Consider the following 23,773-nt stretch of genomic DNA (forward strand, 5'->3'; position numbering starts at 1 on the left):
TGATACTTTTGGAAAATTGAATTTCAAGTGTGTGAAAAACAGTGTAATTCTCATATAAAACAAGTGTAGATTGAAAATAAATCTACAACGAATTGAAAGGCCAGTGAGCCAGAACACAAAAACTTAAAATAGTGATTTGTGGCAACTTGGAAAAGATCAAGGAAACCTTTGAGAGAGAAATAATACTTATTGTTAATAATAATCATATAGACATGTAAATAATTGTAATATCATTCATTAATTCAGTCAGCGGGAAATATTCTTACTATGAATTGGCAATGAAACACGAACAACACAAGCATATGGTCTTTAAAGACAATTAAACAAAATTTATGTTTTTCCTCACAATAATAATCTATCATTATGCATGTTTACAGTTTTATAGAATACTGAATAATAAACCTGTGAGAAGTCAGAGCATATTGCTGTCACGGTTCCCCACGTACTCACCCTCTCTCTCCACTAGAGGCCGCTATCACCCTGTCTTTCCCTGTCCCTTCTCCCAGCTCCTGTCAATCAGTCTATTAACATTCCGGTCTCCCATGTGCACTTGTTCACTCTCCCTATGTTCCTATTCGTCCTGCACCATCCCACCTGGTTTCCTGTGCCCTATATAATCCCCTCACTTCCCTCACTTGGGGTGAAATTTTGCCCGTAGTCACTGCAATCCTGAGCCTTCTTCCCGTGTCCTCTCCTAGAGCCCTGTATCCCCGTGGCTGATATCCGTGTTTCCTTGAACCCTCGCCTGACTTTCCTGGTGAGGGCCAGGAATGATATACGGCTGTCGGAAATAAATCAGGCAATTGAGTAGAACAATGACACCTTTGCCAATGTGGCATCCATCAGCCTACCAACAGTACCCCGCCTTTTGAAGAGGCACCAGGTATCAATGAAACACATTTACATGGTGCCTTTTGAGAGAAACAATGACCGGGTGAAACAACCGAGGGCTGAGTATGTTCAGGTACAGCACTGTATTACTGTTACTATTTGATGCATCGCCTACTTCATATGTACACTCACCTAAAGGATTATTAGGAACACCTGTTCAATTTCTCATTAATGCAATTATCTAAGCAACCAATCACATGGCAGTTGCTTCAATGCATTTAGGGGTGTGGTCCTGGTCAAGACAATCTCCTGAACTCCAAACTGAATGTCTGAATGGGAAAGAAAGGTGATTTAAGCAATTTTGAGCGTGGCATGGTTGTTGGTGCCAGACGGGCCGGTCTGAGTATTTCACAATCTGCTCAGTTACTGGGATTTTCACGCACAACCATTTGTAGGGTTTACAAAGAATGGTGTGAAAAGGGAAAAACATCCAGTATGCGGCAGTCCTATGGGCGAAAATGCCTTGTTGATGCTAGAGGTCAGAGGAGAATGGGCCGACTGATTCAAGCTGATAGAAGAGCAACTTTGACTGAAATAACCACTCGTTACAACCGAGGTATGCAGCAAAGCATTTGTGAAGCCACAACACGTACAACCTTGAGGCGGATGGGCTACAACAGCAGAAGACCCCACCGGGTACCACTCATCTCCACTACAAATAGGAAAAAGAGGCTACAATTTGCACAAGCTCACCAAAATTGGACAGTTGAAGACTGGAAAAATGTTGCCTGGTCTGATGAGTCTCGATTTCTGTTGAGACATTCAGATGGTAGAGTCAGAATTTGGTGTAAACAGAATGAGAACATGGATCCATCATGCCTTGTTACCACTGTGCAGGTTGGTGGTGGTGGTGTAATGGTGTGAGGGATGTTTTCTTGGCACACTTTTGGCCCCTTAGTGCCAATTGGGCATCGTTTAAATGCCACGGCCTACCTGAGCATTGTTTCTGACCATGTCCATCCCTTTATGACCACCATGTACACATCCTCTGATGGCTACTTCCAGCAGGATAATGCACCATGTCACAAAGGTCCAATCATTTCAAATTGGTTTCTTGAACATGACAATGAGTTCACTGTACTAAACTGGCCCCCACAGTCACCAGATCTCAACCCAATAGAGCATCTTTGGGATGTGGTGGAACGGGAGCTTCGTGCCCTGGATGTGCATCCCACAAATCTCCATCAACTGCAAGATGCTATCCTATCAATATGGGCCAACATTTCTAAAGAATGCTTTCAGCACCTTGTTGAATCAATGCCACGTAGAATTAAGGCAGTTCTGAAGGCGAAAGGGGGTCAAACACAGTATTAGTATGGTGTTCCTAATAATCCTTTAGGTGAGTGTATATTGGAACTACACTGTAAAAATAAGTAACCAAAATATATTTTTGACAGGGTAATGGTGCTTGATGCTGATGTGAACCATCACAAGTAAATTTTTGTTGATGAAGTGGGCTTTAACCTGGCCATAACTTGTCACCGTGGACGGAACCTCATCGGCCAACGGGCCACAATGACATTCATTGTGATATGGATGAGAATCTATGGCCAAATGCTCAAGACAGGCTTGATCCAAATTAATGTGTGCTAAATGTTCTTTTTTTCATTTAGTTTTAATGTGTTTTATTGAACTGTGTACATTTGATTATAGAGAGTATACCTATGTTACAATTATATCTGAAAAATAAAAATAAATTTGCCCAAATTATTGTAGAGGATTACACATAGGATAGATACTATGGAAATTATAGATTCTGTAAATGTTGGGTAATGTATGTGAAAACTGTGTAATCTGTCTTTTACAGTACTGTAGCATACTACTTTCAGCACTTCTAAGGGTGATTTGAAACTTGTATCTTGCATTGTTTGTTATCGGATTCACTGGTAGTTAAAACGACTAAACTGAAAATATATCATTATGTTGTGTTTTGGTGATTAAACCATATGTTCTCATGACATTTCACAAGAAACTTCAATTTTGAATCAATGGTTGTGTGGTGAGGGATGTTTACAATCCAAATGAATGCACAATGGTTAGTTTTGAATGAAAGACTGGCTGCATTACAAGTGTGATGAGTTTGGAGTTATGTACTAAAGGTTGTGAGGTTTTACCACATACTTGCGAAAATAGTACCAAAGCAATCAACAAAAACTGTATTTGCAGCCATACTTAGGTAACCAAAATTCCCAAAGGACATTCAGCATTTGCTTTGAGGTGTTAAGGCAATAGTGTAATGAAAAATTCTCTTGGGCAATACATCCTCAATACTGTATTTAACAGTTATACAAGGAAGAGCTGTGTGCGATTCTCAGGGCTTCCCACGGTAAACCCGATGTCTGGAATACTGTAGTGTCTAAATAATCTAACATCTGTGATAGTTTTAGATAAATGGGCAACTAAAAGACAAGAAAAGTCTCCTTGCTGTTGATGGTTCCAGGATATATACATACACACTGTCACGGTCCAAGGGACTGGGGGAGAGAGGGAAGTGGAGGACCCAAGTGCAGAACGTGATAGAAGCGGTCTTTAACAAGCAGAGGTCAAGTACCGGAAAAGCAGGTCAAACAAAGGCAAGGCAAGGCATAGTCGCAGTCACAGGCAAGGTTCAGTCGATCAGGCAAACAGTGTGTTAGGGGCAATCCAGAAGTCAAGGTCAGAAGTCAGGGGTGGAAAACAGGGGATAAAAACAAAGGGGACTACTGTGAGATGAAACACTAGGAATACAAAACTTCACAGTAAGTGAGAGCCAGGGAGGGGTTTAAATAGGGAAGCAGATGACCTGGGTGATGGGGACCATATGTGTGGTAAGTAATCAGGGTGATTGCTGTGATAGAATGATTGCATGCAGGGAGCTGGGAGAGGAGTCAATGACGACCTCTGGTGGGGAACTGTGTAAGTGTTTAGACTGGGGTTTTGGAAGTGTTATACAGGGGCCATGACACATAGTATGGCAAGCCAAATTGTCATTTAGAGATTTCTCTAAATGCATTTCAAGATATCGTCAAATATTTAAAGATATCTCTAAATGATTTGCAGATATATAAGAACATAAGAACATGAGAAAGTTTACAAACGAGAGGAGGCCATTCGACCCATGGTGCTTGTTTAGTGTCCATTAATAACTGAGTGATCCAAGGATCCTATCCAGTCTGTTTTTAAATGTTCCCAACCTTTCAGCATCTACCACATTGCTGGGGAGTTTGTTCCAGATTGTGACTACTCTCTGTGTGAAGAAGTGTCTCCTGTTTTCTGTCTTAAATGCCTTGAAGCCCAATTTCCATTTGTGTCCCCGGGTGCGTGTGTCCCTGCTGATCTGAAAAAGCTCCTCTGGATTGATGTGGTCGATGCCCTTCATGATTTTGAAGACTTGGATCAAGTCCCCACGTAGTCTCCTCTCTTCCAGGGTGAAAAGGTTCAGTTCCCTCAGTCTCTCCGAGTAGGACTTCCCCTTCAGACCTGGAATAAGTCTGGTTGCTCTCCTCTGAACTGCCTCTAGAGCAGCAATATCCTTCTTGAAGTGTGGTGCCCAGAACTGAACACAGTATTCCAGATGAGGTCTAACTAGCGCATTGTACAGTCTTAACATTACTTCCCTTGTTTAAAACTTTATTTGACAATATACCCTAAAATTCTGTTTGCCTTTTTTATTGCTTCCCCACATTGTTTGGCTGGAGAAAGTGAGGAGTCCACATAGACTTCTAGGTCTTTCTCTTGCATTACTTCATCTAGTTCTATTCCTTCCATAGTGTAATTATAGTGGACATTTTTGTTACATGCATGTATTACCTTGCACTTGTCCACATTGAATTTCATCTGCCAGGTGTTGGCCCACAACTGAATATTATCTAAGTCCCTTTGAATAACCTGTGCTGCCAAGATTGTATCTGCTGATCCACCTATTTTAGTATCATCTGCAAATTTGCCAAGTTTGCTAACTATCCCAGAGTCCAGATCATTAATATAGATTAGAAAAAGCAAAGGCCCTAGTACTGGTCCCTGTGGAACTCCACTAACAACCTCACTCCAGTTATAGGCAACTCCTCTAATAGACACCCTCTGTTTCCTACACATCAACCAGTTCATAATCCATCTATTTACATTACCCTGAATGCCTACAGCTTCCAATTTGAGGATCAGTGTTGGTGTGGAACCTTATCAAAAGCTTTCTGACAATCTAAGTATATCATATCATATGCTTCACATGATGTACAGCTGCAGTTGCATGTTCAAAAAATTCTAATAAATTAGTAAAACATGATCTGCCTTGTCTAAACCCATGTTGGCTATCTCCAAGAATATGGTTTTCATTAAGATGCTCCTCTATTTTCTGTCTAATCATTTTTTCCAACATTTTACAAGTGATGCAGGTGAGACTGATTGGTCTGTAATTTCCTGGCTCAGTTTTGTCCCTTCTTGTGGATTGGAATGACATTTGTTGTCTTCCAGTCAGTTGGCACATCCCCTGTTCTATGTGTCCTTTGGAATATTTGAGTTAGAGGCCTAAAAATCATTCACTCATTTCTTTAAGTACTGTTGGAAATATACCATGTGGCCCAGGTGATTTGCTTGTTTTTAATTCTGCTAGTCCCTTTAGTACCTCCTCCTAATTTATCCAGATCTCTCTTAGGATTTGCCTGGACTGACTGTTATAAGTATATTCTTAAAATATAACCTGTTTTCAACTGAATCTGTATCCAGTGTGCTCCAGTCTACCTCTTCTAAGTGCCTCCTCATACCTTCAAGGTTTGCTTTTCTGAAATTGTAGACCATTGTTTTAGACTTGGACCTTGTTTTTTGAAAGAATGCCACAAAGCTAACCATATTGTGATAACAATTTGCCATTGGTTCTCTAACTAGTGTCCCTCTGACTCTATCCTGGTCATATGAAAAGATCAAGTCAATGCATGCACTCTCCCTGGTTGGTTCCCTGACAAATTGAGTTAGAAAACAGTCATTTACCATCTCAACCATTTCTATTTCTGCTTCTGTAGTCCCAATGCAGTCTATGTTTGGGAAATTGAAATCCCCCATTATACAGTGGGGGGAAAAAGTATTTGATCCCCTGCTGATTTTGTACGTTTGCCCACTGACAAAGAAATGATCAGTCTATAATTTTAATGGTAGGTGTATTTTAACAGTGAGAGACAGAATAACAACAAAAAAATCCAGAAAAACGCATTTATAAAAAGTTATAAATTGATTTGCATGTTAATGAGGGAAATAAGTATTTGATCCCCTATCAATCAGCAAGATTTCTGGCTCCCAGGTGTCTTTTATACAGGTAACGAGCTGAGATTAGGAGCACACTCTTAAAGGGAGTGCTCCTAATCTCAGCTCATTACCTGTATAAAAGACACCTGTCCACAGAAGCAATCAATCAATCAGATTCCAAACTCTCCACCATGACCAAGACCAAAGAGCTGTCCAAGGATGTCAGGGACAAGATTGTAGACCTACACAAGGCTGGAATGGGCTACAAGACCATCGCCAAGCAGCTTGGTGAGAAGGTGACAACAGTTGGTGCGATTATTCGCAAATGGAAGAAACGCAAAATAACTGTCAGTCTCCCTCGGTCTGGGGCTCCATGCAAGATCTCACCTCGTGGAGTTTCAATGATCATGAGAACGGTGAGGAATCAGCCCAGAACTACACGGGAGGATCTTGTTAATGATCTCAAGGCAGCTGGGACCATAGTCACCAAGAAAACAATTGGTAACACACTACGCCGTGAAGGACTGAAATCCTGCAGCGCCCGCAAGGTCCCCCTGCTCAAGAAAGCACATGTACAGGCCCGTCTGAAGTTTGCCAACATCTGAGTGATTCAGAGGAGAACTGGGTGAAAGTGTTGTGGTCAGATGAGACCAAAATCAAGCTCTTTGACATCAACTCAACTTGCCGTGTTTGGAGGAAGAGGAATGACCCCAAGAACACCATCCCCACCATCAAACATGGAGGTGGAAACCTTATGCTTTGGGGGTGTTTTTCTGCTAAGGAGACAGGACAACTGCACTGCATCAAAGGGACGATGGACGGGGCCATGTACTGTCAAATCTTGGGTGAAAACCTCCTTCCCTCACCCAGGGCATTCCAGCATGACAATGACCCAAAACACACAGCCAAGGCAACAAAGGAGTGGCTCAAGAAGAAGCACTGGAGCCAGTCTCCAGACCATAATCCCATAGAAAATCTGTGGAGGGAGCTGAAGGTTCGAGTTGCCAAACGTCAGCCTAGAAACCTTAATGACTTGGAGAGGATCTGCATAGAGGAGTGGCACAAAATCCCTCCTGAGATGTGTGCAAACCTGGTGGCCAACTACAAGAAACGTCTGACAAGGGTTTTGCCACCAAGTACTAAGTCGAAGGGGTAAAATACTTATTTCCCTCATTAACATACAAATCAATTTATAACTTTTTTGGAATACATTTTTCTGGATTTTTTTGTCTCTCACTGCTAAAATACACCTACCATTAAAATTATAGACTGATCATTTCTTTGTCAGTGGGTAAATGTACAAAATCAGCAGGGGATCAAATACTTTTTTCCCTCACTGTATCTGCTTACATGGTATGTTGTGCTGATTTCAAACCTAACTACTGATTCCGATTGAAAATTTGTTAGCTATAATAATAATAGTTAATAGTCAATAATAGTTAGCTTGTTGCATGCATTGAGGTCACACACAAGCATCACTCGACAGGTGAGGTTAAATTATGAATAATGTCTGATACACGCCTCTACCTTTCGCCTTCTTGTCCTCATCCTTTTTTTCGCACTCTCTTTTAAAAGATGCCATCTCTCTCTCTCCACCTCCACGCTCTCATCAGAGCCCCGCTGTAACCCGCGCCTCACCTGCCCCTCCACACTAGTTCACGTTTTTAGGCGAGCTCACGCTGTCACTCCTAGCTGCTATATTGTGCGCTCAGTTGGATTTAAATTTGTTTTAAATATTATTTATGTAATATTTTATGGTCCATTTCATATTATGGGGCCCTAAGCGACCGCCTAGTTCACCTGTACATCGCACTGGTCCTGGGCGGGGCCCTTGCATAATTTGCGGGGCCCTATACAACTTGCGTAGGGCTGCCCGGCTCTGATTGCAGAACTTGAGCATTCAAAACTGTATTACCTCTACTATCTGTATACCTGCATCATATTTACAGGTGTGATTTGTTGCTGAAATAGTTGGAAAGGCAGCAGATATACTATACTATGCATGTTACAATTTTGAACAGTTTCATCTAAAGTTTTACTTCTTTGTTAAGGGGAAATATCAATAAGCATTTTTTTTAATAGCTGTTTTGGTAAGTAACTGTTAAATTAGTTATTTTACTACAATGATTTGTAGAGTGTTCATCTCAGAATATTATTGTTTGTATTGCCTTTCAGGCCCAATGTTGTTTATGTGCTACATTTGGGAAACTTAAAAACAATGCTTTTATGCTTGGGTCTCACAGGGTTTAGAAAAACATGTATGCATCAAATTATATTCTTCTCCTTTTTGCTTTCCTTTATTTACTATTTTCTTGAACTAGGTTTATGAGGATTCTGTTGCCACATTTAAGTTAATTGCACAGAACAAGCACAGTGCATAATTCTGGTTGTTGCTATTCTAAATTTCACAATATCACTTGTAGAACAAATAATGTATTTGATATTAGTGTGTTTTGTTATCAATTAGATGCAACAAGAAGAGAGATCAGTCTGAAACGTATTGAAAGATGAAAACAAAAAACTCAAAATCCTAACTCTGAAGTTAACTTTTAAAATTGTATTCAGTATGGTAAAATATATTGAAAATGACTTATGCGCATTTCAATGTAAATTATGATAGGATTATGTAACTCCAGAATAGATGGCATTAAAGATAATAATAATAGAAACTGTTGACGATATTAATCTTAAATTTGTGATATGATTTTGTAATATTGTTGCAGCTGCAGGCACTGTAACTCAGACATTCTGTCTATCTGTAGACAATGCATAACATTTACAGTTGAAAACATTTAGAAACCAATTTTACAGAGATATCTTTCTGGCAAATGGTTTTGTATTTTGGAGGGTTTTTGCGGAAACCAAGTCTTTGGCATATAAAGACTGAACTTACAATTAAAAGCATGTAACAGGACTGGAATTTGCCAGAACAGTTCTCCTTTTGTCATTATTGAATGTCAACATCCCGCTATCCCATCAGCCTCTATGTCTGAAACCTTAGACCACCAAACACCTGTTCCTTTGTGTGAGCTAGCCTTTTAGAGGCACTTTTCATGGATGCCAACAAAAAACTTTTTTTCTTTACTTTTTTTTAAGGATAAAGCAGAGAAAGCAGGCTTTGGCTTCTTCCTTTGAAAGGCAGCCTTTGTGAGGCAGCCTCGAGCTGCTCCAGTCACTCACCATGGCTCCAGCATATTTTTCATAAAAAGAAATTTGAAATCTAACAGAGCCTATTCATTCCCTGCCAGCCCTGGTTGCGCTGATGCTATATAATATTAGGCATTGCGCTGGCCGGGGAATTTGTGGAATTCAGAGTAGGGGAGAAAACTCAACAGTCAGGCTGATTCTCTGTGAATGTACCATAGGCATTAAAAAATAAATAATTAATTAAATAAAAATGTGTGGCTGTGCTTTAAAACAGATTGTGTTTGTGTGTGTTGTGGGGGATTGAATGTGGTGGAAGGAGTCTAGATTTGAATGGCCCATGTCATTTTTTTCTCCTTGTTTGAACTTTGGTTGAGTCATCTGCACACTGCCAGTGGTGGAATAAAAACAAAGAACCAGACAAAAGCAGGTATGCAACATTACTGTAAGACAGGAGTAGGAATTATGAAGAAGAAGAATAAAAGTATAATAGGTAAAAATGGATTTAGCAAAAAAATACAGGTGTGTGCATTCTTTTTTTATCTATAAATAAATATATGCACACAAATAAATACACTAATAATGTATTAAATAATAAATAATACATACATGAATATTAGTAGCATAGGATGCTTAGAAAACAAACCAGATGTGGCAAATGTTCTAAATGAGTATTTCACAGAGGTTTTTACAAAAGAAAAAACAGATAACATGCCACAGGTTAACAATCAGTCCAGTCAAACTCTAAGAGAGATCAGGATAAATGAGGAGGAGGTTCTAAAGGGATTAGCAGAATTAAAAACAAACAAATATATATATATTTCCAACAGTACATAAAGAAAGATGTTGCTGCTCTAGAGGCAGAGAAACCAGACTTATTCCAGGTTTGAAGAGAATATCCTACTCTGAGAAATTGAGAGAACTGAACCTTTTCACCCTAGAACAGAGGAGACTACATGGGAACTTGATTCAAGTCTTGAAAATCACGAAAAGCATCGAGCACATCAAACCAGAGGAGCTTTTCCTAGACCTAGGGACTAAGGAGGGAGATCAGCAGGGACACATGGACCTGGGGACACAAATGGAAATTGGGCTTCAAGGCATTCAAGACAGAAAACAGGAGACACTTCTTCACACAGAGAGTCGTCACAATCTGGAACAAACTCCCCAGTGATGTGGTTGAAGCTGAAAATTTGGGAACATTTAAAAATAGACTGGAGAGGATCCTTGGATCACTTAGTTATTAATGGACTGGGACCTCCTGCTAACTTATTTGATGTTTGCAGTGAAGGAAGTTCCTCAATCCTCTACTGGATTTTCACCTTCTGAATTATTGTATGGGAGGCAACCCAGGGGCATACTAGATATAACTAAAGAAATTTGGGAAAGTCAGAAATCAACTGGAAAGAATGTAGTGGAGTACATAATGCAAATGCAGGACAGGATCCAGAGAGTGACACCCATAGTCCACGAACATTTGGAGCAAGCACAGGCCAGGCAAGCAATTCAGTATAACAAACCGGTCAAGCAAAAAACCTTTAAGTTAGGGGATAGAGTCTTGGTTCCGACTCCTGAGAGCAAACTATTAAATCAATGGCAATGCCTATACGAGATAATTGAACCGGTAGGGGAGGTCAATTACAAAGTTAATCAGCCCGGTCGTAAGAAATCTATACAGATATATCATGTAAGCTTGTTGAAACCATGGGTAGAAAGAGAGGCATTAATAGGGGCTACTCTGCAGGCAAAGGCGATTTGTGGGCAGGGGACCATATACCGGTAATAGTCGGGCCTGAGTCTGAACAACAGGTACAGGATGTCCGTGACTTGGTGGATGCCAATAACAATGTGTTCTCAAACCTACCAGGGAGGACAGAACTCATAGAGCATGAAATAGTGACACTGCCTGGAGTGAGGGTAAGAGTGCACCCCTATTGAATACCAGAAGCTAAATGCAGATTAGATATGATTGAGGAGTCCACTAGTCCCAGGAATAGTCCTGTAGTAATGGTAATCTGATTACCAGTCTTCATCAAGTATCTCAGTTCTCATATAAAGAATAATATAATATTAAGAGAAATGTTTGATAGAACCAGGCAGTGAAACTGCTTTGAAAGAAATCAACACACAGTACTAAAATCTCTATCACTTCATCATGACTAAATATTATTTTAATTCCTGTTCAAGGTATTTTTGACGAACATACACATTTACAGTTCAGTGTACAACTGCGACTCAAATACTGTGTCTTAAATAAATTAAAAGTAATTTGTTATTGTGTCCCTATGGGGTGTATGAATTTCATGAAATCAGTACAGCCACAAATTGAAAGTTGGTTGATTAGTAGACTGTATTTTTCTGTTAATGGACTTCCAAACCTATAGCCCTAAAGATAAATGTTATCCAAGTTCTCTGTATATGTGTGTGTGTTTATATACTTACATTAATATTTTGTATTTCATACTGAGCATGTGTGAAGTGCATTTTATACAAGGGAACCCATGTTTTGTAGACCTTGTAGACACTGAAAGAATGTTGGACTTAAAATGTTCTTCTAGTATTAGTTATTTGATGTGTTAAGCTTTAAATACAATATAATTATATACACTGTAACCTGATTTGCTTATTGTTCAAACTTTTTATTTAGGGTCCATACCTATGTTCCTGTGTATACTTTTACTATTAATACTTCAATTTGCCCACATGGGGAGCTCCAAAACATAGTGCCCAAGCAGACACAGAACAAACACATACACATCCCTTGGTAAATATTACATTTTTGTACAGAGGGTTGCAAAACCTTTTCCATAGCAGTGGAGTGAGAACTTGTACTGTTTCCGCTTTGGCATGTGGTTGATGTTTTCTCACAAATGCCCCCTGTAAAAAGATCATCAAGAGCTCCACAGACTTGTAGTTGCACTCTGTGTAAATGCTGGCCTGTGTAAATACAGACAGACTTAATAGGCTGTATATTTAGGCGTTTTAATTAAAGGGAGAAAGGATTCAGTGGGTTATAATAGACACAGCAGTGTGTGAAATATGCAGTGTAGAGGAAGCAGGGAATGTTTGCTTGAAGGACCACAGTTTTGGCATGAAGATGCAAGGGTCAGCAATACAGCTTTTAAAATAAAAAGGCTTTTCAGTCCAGTTTGGCTCCCAAGCCACAAATACTAGGCCCTTCCAAGGTCAGCAAAAACTAAACAAAAACAAAATCATTAAGAAGTGTTTTTTCAGAGCTACAGCTCCCATACTGCAGATACTGAAATAAACTATTTTAGAATGCAGAAACTTCTAAGACTTAAGAAGGTAATTTAAAGTGACACTTATCTTCACCCACAAAATTGCAGATACCTGTGTTTAACGGTTAAGGGAAGCACACATCATGCTCAGTTTTAAGGGCATTTCTTTATTCTGCTTTTCTATCACATTTGGAGTAGACAGTAAAAAAACTATTGAAAAACGTACCCATTGTAAATTGTTAACAGTAGAGTCAACAAGCTTTTTTCTTCTTTTGTGAATATTTAGTTCAGTAGCTCAATATGTTACATATAAACGCAGCCTCATTTTTCACTTGATGTTGTTGGAAAAGCTTTATAACCCTCAGAGGACTGAGCCAATTTTTTCCCATTTTCACTACTTTTAAATTCTAAATGATGAACAATAACCATTTGCTTATGAACCACAATGTGTATTATATCTATGGATTCAGAAGAACCACTGCTAAAAGCACTTTTCATGTATAATGTATTTTAGTGGACAATGTGCAATAAAGTAAAACAATTAAGACATTGAATTAATGTTTTTATTATTATAATTGATACAGTAATAGTGAAAAATTTTCACACAGAAGATGCTCTTCAAACCCTTAGGTATTCAAATATGCATTTTTTTTTTAAGCTATGTACATAAAACTGAAATAATGCACCTTTTTTGTAAATAGTCCTGGGCGCACATTGTTGTTTTATTGTCCCTGAGATTCAGGTCCCTCAGACATGTCAATGAGCAAAGCTGGGCCTCTCCAGGAAGTTACAGAGGGGCACCTGGCATGCCAGGGGGGGTTGTTATATATTTTGCTGACCTTACAGTGCTCACAGTGCCTCCTCAAAGCAGTAGGCTGAGTTGAGGGTTTGCTGTGCCCAGAGGGCCAATTGGCACAGGTGTGTGATTGTTATGCCTGTGACCCAGTGCACTGTGAGTCTTTGTTTTGTCAAGTTGCACCTCAGGGGGCCTGCCAGGGGTTAAATCTGGCCACAGTGGGTGCCACATCTGTATCAGTTTTTTTTTTTCCATTGCTTGAATTTAGTTATGTTTTTTACTTTATTGCAATTTTTCTCTGTGGCACAGTGAGTAGCCTGACACCTTATCATCTGACAGTCCCAGGGGTTTCAGAGTTCTTTGTATTAGCTAAATATTCATAAAGTCATGGTCTGTGATTGGGTAAAAATATCTCTAGGCTGATGACAAAACATAGTAATGTCCTTTCCATTGGTCCATGCCCATTGCATCCCCATGTTCTGCATTTGCACATTGGATTGTTAAAACTAGGAAGTACGCAATGTAAACAAATGCATGTCTATCACAAATAGTTTCTCCATTAATGAATAACCCAATTGTGTGTGGATCTGCCTAATTCATCAAACAATAGAATACCAAGGCACAAAATGAGTCCAATACAATAGCAGCTATCAAAATCTATTGAGCAGGGCCCTGCATTCTACTTGGATGTGATTGCCTTAAACAAGTAGGTGTGACCAAGCTGGAATCCAATGACCAACACAGATGAACAGGAAAAGTTAAAATGCAGCAAAAGGCTCATTGATGCATGTGGGGAGCGAAGGCTGGCCCGTGTGGTCCAATCTAACAGACAAGCTACTGTAGCTCAAATTGCTGAAAAGGTTAATGCTAGTTCTGATAGAAAGGTGCATCGCAGTTTTTTGCTTATGGGGCTGCGTAGCCACAGACCAGTCAGGGTACCCATGGTGACTTCGGTCCACTGCCGAAAGCGCCTACAATGGGCACGTGAGCATCAGAACAGGACCACGGAGCAATGGAAGAAGGTGGCCTGGTCTGATGAATCACGTTTTCTTTTATATCACGGGGATGGCCGGGTGCGTATGTGTTGCTTACCTGGAGAACACATGGCACCAGGATGCACTATGGGAAGAATGCAAGCTGGCGGAGGCAGTGTGATGCTTTGGGCAATGTTCTGCTGGGGAACCTTGGGTCCTGCCATTCATGTGGATGTTACTTTGACACGTACCATCTACCTAAGCATTGTTGAAAACCATGTACACCCTTTCATGGAAATGGTATTCCCTGATGGCATTGGCCTTTTTCAGCAGGATAATGTGCCCTGCCACAAAGCAAAAATGGTTCAGGAATGGTTTGAGGAACACAACAAGGTGTTGACTTGGCCTCCAAATTCAACAGATCTCAATCCAATTGAGCATCTGTGGGATGTGCTGGACAAACAAGTCCGATCCATGGAGGCCCCACCTCCCAACTTACAGTCCATGCCTCGACGGGTCAGGGCTGTTTTGGTGGCAAAAGGGGGACCTACACAATATTAGGCAGGTGGTCATAATGTTATAGCTGATCGGTGTATGACTAGGTCACAATTATGCAGGCTTATGATACAGTTATCAAGGTACGGTTTGCCATAGGTGGGTTTCTGCCTGGTATTAAAGGGGAATTACATTGTTTTTTGTTGTTGCATATTTCTCTGTGTTGCCACAACTGTTTAAGTTAAACCATTTAATACATTTTTTTCAAAACTTCTCTACCAATTGTGTTGTCAGGATGGACTTTAAGTACACCTACTCAAAATGTACCTTAAATCATAACATTAAGCTGTTTTGGCAAAAGTATAAAACCAATTTATAGGCCAAGTGAAGCCATTTTAACACACCATCAGATTGAACTGCAATGTAAATAAATAATTATATAATAATAATAATAATAATAATAATAATAATAATAATAATGTGCCTAAACATTTTTGACAACACAGAGAAGCATGCAACACAAAACAAATAATTCAGTAGCACTTTATGAGAACGTACAGTTTCACTGGTGTGTCATCCTCACTCCATCATCACACTGTTCGCCACCAGAGGTCGTCATCCCCCAAATTTTAACCCATCCTTCCCATTCACCAGCTCTACTAATTCCATTAACATTCCACACCACCATGTGAACATGCAGTATTCAGTCTCCACCCTCATTGGCTCTATACCTCACATCCCTGTTCCCTGCTTCACTCTGCTCTCTATTTAAACCCTTCCTTCCCTGTATTCAATGCTAAGTCTTGCTCTTCCCTGTCGACATTTCTAAGCATTCTTCCCTGTATTTACCATCGCCTTGTTTACGACCTTTGCGGAGGGTTGACGCATTGATTCGGCTATGGCTGCCCAGGAAGCTCGACTAACCGAGCATGACTCCAAGCTCCAGCAGATCGCGGATACTTTAAATCGCCTTCTGCTGAGTCTGTCACCAGGTCCTGCAGCCAACCTCTCGCCAGCAGCACCTACGGTCTCGCCCACGGCGCCTGCAGCCCCTGGAACCTGGAAAGATGCGAGGGCTTTCTTCTACAATGTTCACTGTATTTCGCCAACCAACCCACGGCTTTTCCTGATGACGCTGCCAGGATTGTCTTTATGATTACCCTTCTGACAAGGAAAGCCTTGCAATGGGCAGCGAGGTGCCATCACACGGTCCATGAGATAGTTCCTGGCCCACTTCAAGGATGTATTCAACCTTCCCACTGGAAGAAGGGGGGCTGCGGAACAGCTGCTCCAGCTTTGCCAGGGCGCCTCGTTGACAGCGTATTATGCCCTGCAGTTTCGTACGCTGGCAGCCTGCAGTAGTTGGGATGAACTAGCCCTGTTGACGGTGTTTAGAAGGGGATTAAATGCTGACCTGCAAGCTGAGCTCGCTTGTGGAGATGAGGACCTGGATCTGGAGGAGCTGATCCAACTGGCGGTTTGATTGGACCACCTCCTCAGGGCCAGAAGACGACTTTCCCCACACGAAGACCTGCCCCTTTTGACCAGAGCTCCTCGACACATGCCTGCACACCGAAACCATTTCCCTACTTGTCATTGACTCCCCTGGCACTGACATTGTTCTAGGACTGCCACAGCTGGCTTTCCAAAATCCCACCATTTCCTGGAGAACCGGAGAAATCGTGCCATGGGATGTTCAGTGTTTTGATCACTGTCTCTCTCTCCCCTGTCGTCCCACGCAAATTGAGAGTCCCGACCCATCCACTCCACCGGCTGTACCCATGGAGTACGCGGGCAACGGTCTTCAGCAAAGCTCAGGCTTCACGTCTTCCTCCTCATCGCCCCTGGAACTGTGCCATCGACCTTCTTTCCTTAACTTCTCCTCCATGGGGTCGGATCTATCCCCTATCTCTCCCGGAAACCACCGCCATGGAGGAGTACATCACAGAAGCTCTTGAACTCGCAATTATCTGTCCTTCTACCTTCCCTGCTACAGCCAGTTTCTTTTTCAATGCTAAGAAAGATGGGGGGCCTCCGGCCATGCATCGATTACAGGGGTCTCAACGACATCATGGTTAAATATTGATACCCTCTGCCCTTGGTACCTGCGGTGTTGGAGCAAGTTCAAGGGGCTCGCTACTTCACCAAGCTGGATCTCCACAGTGCCTACAACCTCATACGCATACGCCAGGGAGACGAGTGGAAAACGGGCTTCATTACCCAGTCCGAATACCTAGTGATGCCCTTTGGTTTGTTTCAAGCTTCTGAGAGGTCCTGAGAAACTTTTTGCAGCACTTTGTCGTAGTATACATTGATGACATTTTAATCTTTTCCTCCTCTCTAACCGAACATATAGCGCATGTACGCCAGGTTTTAAGCTGCTTGTTGCAAAACTGCCTGTTTGTGAAAGGGGAGAAATGCGAGTTCCATCGACAGAGCGTCATTGATGCTCAGGGGGTACACATGGATCAGGACAAGGTCAGTGCTGTCACAAAATGGAACCAACCCCATACTGTCAAAGAGCTCCAATGCTTCCTCGGATTTGCAAACTTTTACAGGCGATTCATTCGCAGTTTTAGTACTGTCGCCTTGCCCCTCACTTCCCTCCTGAAGGGTACAAAACGTTCTTTGACCAAGGACCCCCTCAGCAACCCTAGCATTTCAACAATTAAAAAATCTGTTTTCCACAGCCCCCATCTTGAAGCACCCAGATCCAACACTCGATGCCTCTGAGTCCGGTGTTGGTGCTGTCCTGTCCCAAAGGTGGAACAAAGAGAAGCACATGGATTTGGTGCCCTTTCAAGGGTACCAGAGAGGTTTGTCAACTTAAGGGTTTAATTTTTTTTAAACAAAACGATTCCATGATTTCTTTTTGTCTCCAATTATTTATTTGTTCTATGCTTTAATTTTAGAGTACACTGAGACATTAATCTGCGTACATTTCAAGATGTTCTAAAACTTTTGACTGGTAGTGTGTGTATATACTGTATATATAACTTGTGATTTGGGTGAGTGTAAATAAATAAATATGTATGCACAAAATACTGCTTTTATTCCAAATTTTATTTAAAAAATCCTACAGGAAAATGGCAAAGAGGAAGTCCCGGTGTGTGCGTCACTAGTTATACAAACAGGAAACACACATACGGCCCTATAGGCAACATTGATTGAAATGTTTTCGTATGAGGTACCATGGAAACTGGTTTAACCCCTCCCCTTTTGTACAGTGTTCTCTAATTGACAAGTCCCATATTAAGTCATATCACCCAGGTACAGGTAGCTCCAAGCACTTGGTGACTTGGGCAGAGGGCAAAAGACCAGCTACCTGCTCCATGACTGGTTTCATACGTAGGCTGAATATAACTTTGACAGACAGTTTATCTTGCAGGGTTATTGTAAATGGGGATGGAATTACACTGCACTGATGGAAATATCTACACAGACACATTTAAACAAAATAGTGCCATGCTCTAATTATGTTGATGGCAATGTCATGGACTACTACCCACACAACTCCCAAAAAGCAGACATGTATACATAAATGCAAATCAAAACTATATGCATCTTGTGCTGTATTGTTGATTCTACCTCATGATATAAATCAATAAATGATGATGAAGATTAATATTATTATTTTTACTGTGATTGTCAAGGGTATCACAGAGGTCATTGGTAGCTATGCTATGTTCAAACTCCAAAAAAACTACTGTATAGTTGATTGATTTCAACTATATACTTTTTTCTGTTGTAAATGACTACATCTATAAGCTGTATCAAATTGCACTTTAGCTTGGTCATATCAGTTGACTTTCTATCAGAAACAAGCTTATTTATTTTGCTTATTTGCTTATTGCTATGACTACTGCTTAAACAAGTTAATATATAAATATATACAGTGGGAGAGCTAATGGTTAACAACATTGAACACTGTAAAATCTGTGTTTAGGGATGACAGAGAATCATAGTCTGTATATAAAGAAAGCTGTGAAAAAATGTGACATAATAATTACATACAGTATTAAACACAATTACATGCCCTTCTCTTAAACATATATATCATAAATAGATCATAGATTGCAATAGGTGTATCTTACATTTTTTCTTAATGCAGCAAGTTGTTCCACCCTTTTTCTACAATGCATGGATTCACTTGCTGCCACAAAATCAGGTTGAAGTGCTACCCAAGAATGATAAAGTAGGCAACTTTGCATAGCTTGCCAGTTTGCATTACAGCAGGTTATATTTTTTTACAAATTTGACACTTGTTGTCTTCCTTTTCCTTGTACACAGTCCACTCTCTTAAAACCAGTTATCCTTATCAATTGTTATACATTAGAAGATTCTCTTTAATTAACATTTTTAAATTAAAAAAAAGTTGGACAATGCAGTAGCAGTCAGACAGTGGCACAACAGGCAGTTACCCCACTAAGAGCTGATCCTTTTTTCCAGCATCGTCTCTAGTCAGGGAGGTGTAGTCTACCTTTCATTGCAAAAGCATATCACATTTTTGATGTAAACGTGCTTAAGTAATAATACTGTGGTATCCATGAATGAAACCACTTCCACAGGATGGCTGTTGTTCAATATGTTCTTGAACCTACTGCTCCTCAGATGGTTTTGAAATTAATTGTGGTTTAGGTAGATTCTGGACTCTTCCATGAATAACAGTTGCACCTGGCCACATTTCACTCAAATTACACATAAACACACGCACACACCCAAACCTGCTTGACACATTAATTACTTTGTGGTAAAAGTGGGTATACGTCAGTTGTTTTCATAAACTGCTGGTGTGTGTCAGGCATTTCCCTGGCCAAGGAAAACTCATGGGTTTTCAAACATTCTTTTTATATTACTGTACAGAGAGCAGATTATGTCAGGTGTTCTTTAGGCAGGACTTCTGTTAATGGACCGGTGTTAGTATGATTTGGTGTGAAGATTTTGTTTTTACAAATTGGGTGTGGATGACCCCTTTTATGGCTGAAGAACATTGCTGTGATTATCAGCAGTAGACTTTATGTACTTTCCCACATTGCTGTCAGAGTAGTCCTATATTTTTGTGCCTCATCTTTTAGGATGAAATGTTAAATATGTTCAATGACAATAAGGATGAAAAAAGTTGATGAATGAAACATTTAACTCCAGCTAACGAGGAGTTAAGTGTCTTATGTATTCTAAGCAACCACAGCTTCACTATCAGATCATATGGCTAGCTAAGTTTTCATTTTTAATTATACCCTTAAATCTAGCAGAGAAAATCAGAGGTGCTGTAGAAAAATGTTTCTTGGGGGTGGGGGATATTTATATTTTTACATTTTTTTTTTTGTCAATCCAAGGACATAAGACTGAAAATAAGATTGAAGTTTCAAATAATGAATCCTAAATAATCTCTAAATATCTAGATAATTACCATCAGCAGCATTACAGTAGTGTTACCTTATGATAACTAGTTGAAAAACTATAATTAAATCAGATTTCATTTAAAGCAAGCACATAGTTTTATACCTTTGGTACAAAGAGGTTAAAAAGCAAAGGAACACATGTACAATTTAATTTAAAAAAAGACAAAACAAAGGATATTAAATGACTATTTGGTGGGAATTCAAGGATATAGCAATGGATAGATTATGTTATTTAGTTGGTTTCTCGGTTCGTTTATTTAAAATAATCCATATAAAAATGATATAATTGTGCTGCAGACATCCTTTAAACCAATATGTGACAAAATTGGTTTGTTATGCTTTTTAATGCAAAATACGAACTTTTTCAGTATGTTGAAAAAATTACATTTGATGATAAAATGGAACCAGTTCAAAATGGGTGATGGCTGGGTGTGAGCATTGATTTTGAAATTAATTTATTTTTAATTTTATGGTCAATTGTCTAATTAATTCTAAATTAAATATGATTGATTTATTATTAATTAAATAATTGTTCAGTGAATAATTGTTCCTTTAGCAATCTTCACTAACTAACAGGAACAGTTTGTTTTCCTTTAGTTCCCCAGCCTCCAAAGCACACAAAGATATATCAATGTACTGGAAACAGAGACAACCCTGAGCCTCTTATCTTACATTTGGAACAATACACCACCAAAATAAAACCTGAAGGCAGCCCTTCCCCTAACCTAAACAGCAGTGTAATGTGCAGATTAGCAAATCCACATCCCATTATTGAAAGTTGTTTATGAGGTGGGTTAGAGGAGATAGAATAAGAAGGGAATTACTATTCTACAGGAGATGAAATGCCACTACAAAGGAGCTTGTGTTTACTCATCACCTCCAATGGACATAGGGATGTCAGGTGGACATCAACGGCCAAAATGTGCTTCTGTATAAATTCTGAATTGAAAGGCACTTCAGAAAAGAAAACATGAATCCAGAAGAATAACAACTGAGGTCCACTGGGGGCCTTGGTCCAATAGAAAAATGGGGGGGGGGCGGGGGGCATAATAAATCTTTCATTCAAGTAACTGGTTTTAATGCCCAGCATACAGAGTCCAAACCAAAGGGAGCAGATCAGCCCATCGGTATACTAAATTCCGGAGGTTAACTAAAAATTAAGACCCATTGTGTAAACCTCCTCTTATCTCCTTTTGAAGTCAGCAAGACATGCCAACAATCCACAGTCACTCATTGTCTCCGGTCTCTGAGTTCTAGTGGCTAATTGCCATGTTCCTTTCATTCAGACTCACATAATAGGAGGTAATTAATGCTGTTCAGGTTCACCGAGTGCCCTCTCACAGGGGGAGAAGGATTTTAAGAGAAAGAGGAGAAGAGGGGGTGGGGTAGGATAAGGAGTAGATACAAGAAATGCATAACACCTACATATATATGTAGCAGTCAGCCTAAGTTTCTAGGAATTACCTTTCACACTAACATACAGTATATATTTGGAAGAATAACAACCAAATAATAAACAATTTAAATTAAAGCGTAACTCAATGTGGCCACTTACTGTATTTACTGAGAAGGTTTAAGAACTTGTGAGAATGATTGTGATACATAATAAATCAATGCACATTACCTACATATCAAAGGACAAATGCACCCTTCATAGATAATGTTTTAAATGAGTAATTCAAACAATCCCAACGTTACAAGATCTGTTTGAAAAGGTATTAACACATACATAAGTTGTCATGTAAGTTGCCACTTTCACCAGACTATGGTGTCACTGGACTCTGCCTTTCAGTGTAATCTATAGTGTTTCAATACCAGAATACCAGAAAATGGTGTTGTAAAATTGGTAATGCATAGATACTGGTTTCCAATAACATCATGATGAGCTTTACTTTCTAAAATATTACTTTAAAGTCAAAAATGGACACCCCAATTTGTAAGCATAAGAGTGAGGAAATTCACTGGTTTCACACTAGCCTAAGATTACTCTAACTAAAATAGCATTAGGTAGTTCATGACTAGTGCTAATTTGATATCTTGTAACAATTGTAAGTCACCCTGGATAAGGGTTGTCTGCTAAGAATACAAGTAATAATAATAATAATTTGGTTCTGTAAAACCAGCCAATACAAGGGTGATCTTTCTCTTTAAGTAATGTGCTCACCTCCAGTTGGTCAATCTTTTGTTGATCATGAACATTTGAATGGTACAGTACACAGAGAGATACAGATAGTGTACGTTTTTGTGTTTGTTTTATCAAAAATAAAATTGACCACCATTATTACCAAGTGTTACAAAGCCTAGTTAAAACACCATGTGATACATAATCAATGATGATGCAAAATAGACATTATATGAATGTAAAATAAAACAGTATATTGTTGTACAGAGAACTGTAAATGGTACAAAACAATTGATTGGAATATCTGATATACCATTGCATATTGAATGTGAATATTCTCTTCACTTGCCACAAAGTCATCATTGTACATTGGGTTGGGTTAGGGCAGTATAGCTTATACTCCTTAATTTGAATTGTCTTACTTAATGGTAATGGACTGTTTCCTTCAGGTAAACCACAAAGGGTTTTCTAACATTGGAAATACTCCCACTGGATTTAAAAAATTGCAGAAATCCCATAATATCAACAAAGCACAGAGTGGCTAATTCAAAAACAAAAATGGTTAGGAAAAAAAGTCTCTGGCCACTTGCAATGTTGTAATCAATGTTTTGTTCTTTTCTTTTCATAAACCCTCCACCCTAAGGCAACAAAACAAATTCAATATTTTTGGATAAATGCAATTCATTGGACTGCAATAAAATGTTGTTCTTTTAAAGTACATTACTAGGGGGAGATTATTCACTTTCTTTTTGGTAATAAAATGGGCTAAAAGGAAATTGGCTATAAAGCGTGTTTTATTACCATAGGATGTCAGTGGCAACAGATCAGATTTGTTGTTCTTTAAAGCTCAACCTCTGTTGAACTCAGTCTTGGAAATGCACTTAAGAAAGTCATGTGATTTTAACCTTCCAACCACAACAAACTTACAAGAGTAAGAAATGCAAAGACCAGCTGCTGGTAAGGGTAGCATTTTACATATATTCTGGGAACAAAGATACCGAATACTGTACACGGACATTAGCAAGATCTTAAAAACGTGTGTGTGTGAGTGTGTTTCTGTGTGATCTCACAGATTCCAAGAATCCCTTTTGTCCACACAAAGTGTAAATATTGATAGTCATACCTATGCAGAGAAAAAAAAAGTAGAAATACATATTGTACATCTACTTTTGTAAACTAAGGGGAACTGGGAGCTAACCCTGTATCACAAAATACAACCCATTTTGGCCAGTTTTCACAGTGATGCTAAAAAATATATTTAAAAAAAATGTATATTTTATTTACGTCTTGAGTCTTCTATAACTCTAAATCTAAAGCAAGTAAAGCGACAACCAGAAAATTTGTCGAAGCAGAAAATGAGTTAAACATATATTTGTCTCTATTGTGTAACACACATACATCAGTACTTCAGAATTTAGAGTTCACCTTATTATCTCAGTTTAGACCACATGAGTCTATAAATGTCAGGTAGGCGTGCATGGAATTTGGAATTGATT

The sequence above is a fragment of the Amia ocellicauda genome, chromosome 13, assembly GCF_036373705.1.
Source record: "Amia ocellicauda isolate fAmiCal2 chromosome 13, fAmiCal2.hap1, whole genome shotgun sequence".
Classification (NCBI taxonomy): domain Eukaryota; kingdom Metazoa; phylum Chordata; class Actinopteri; order Amiiformes; family Amiidae; genus Amia; species Amia ocellicauda.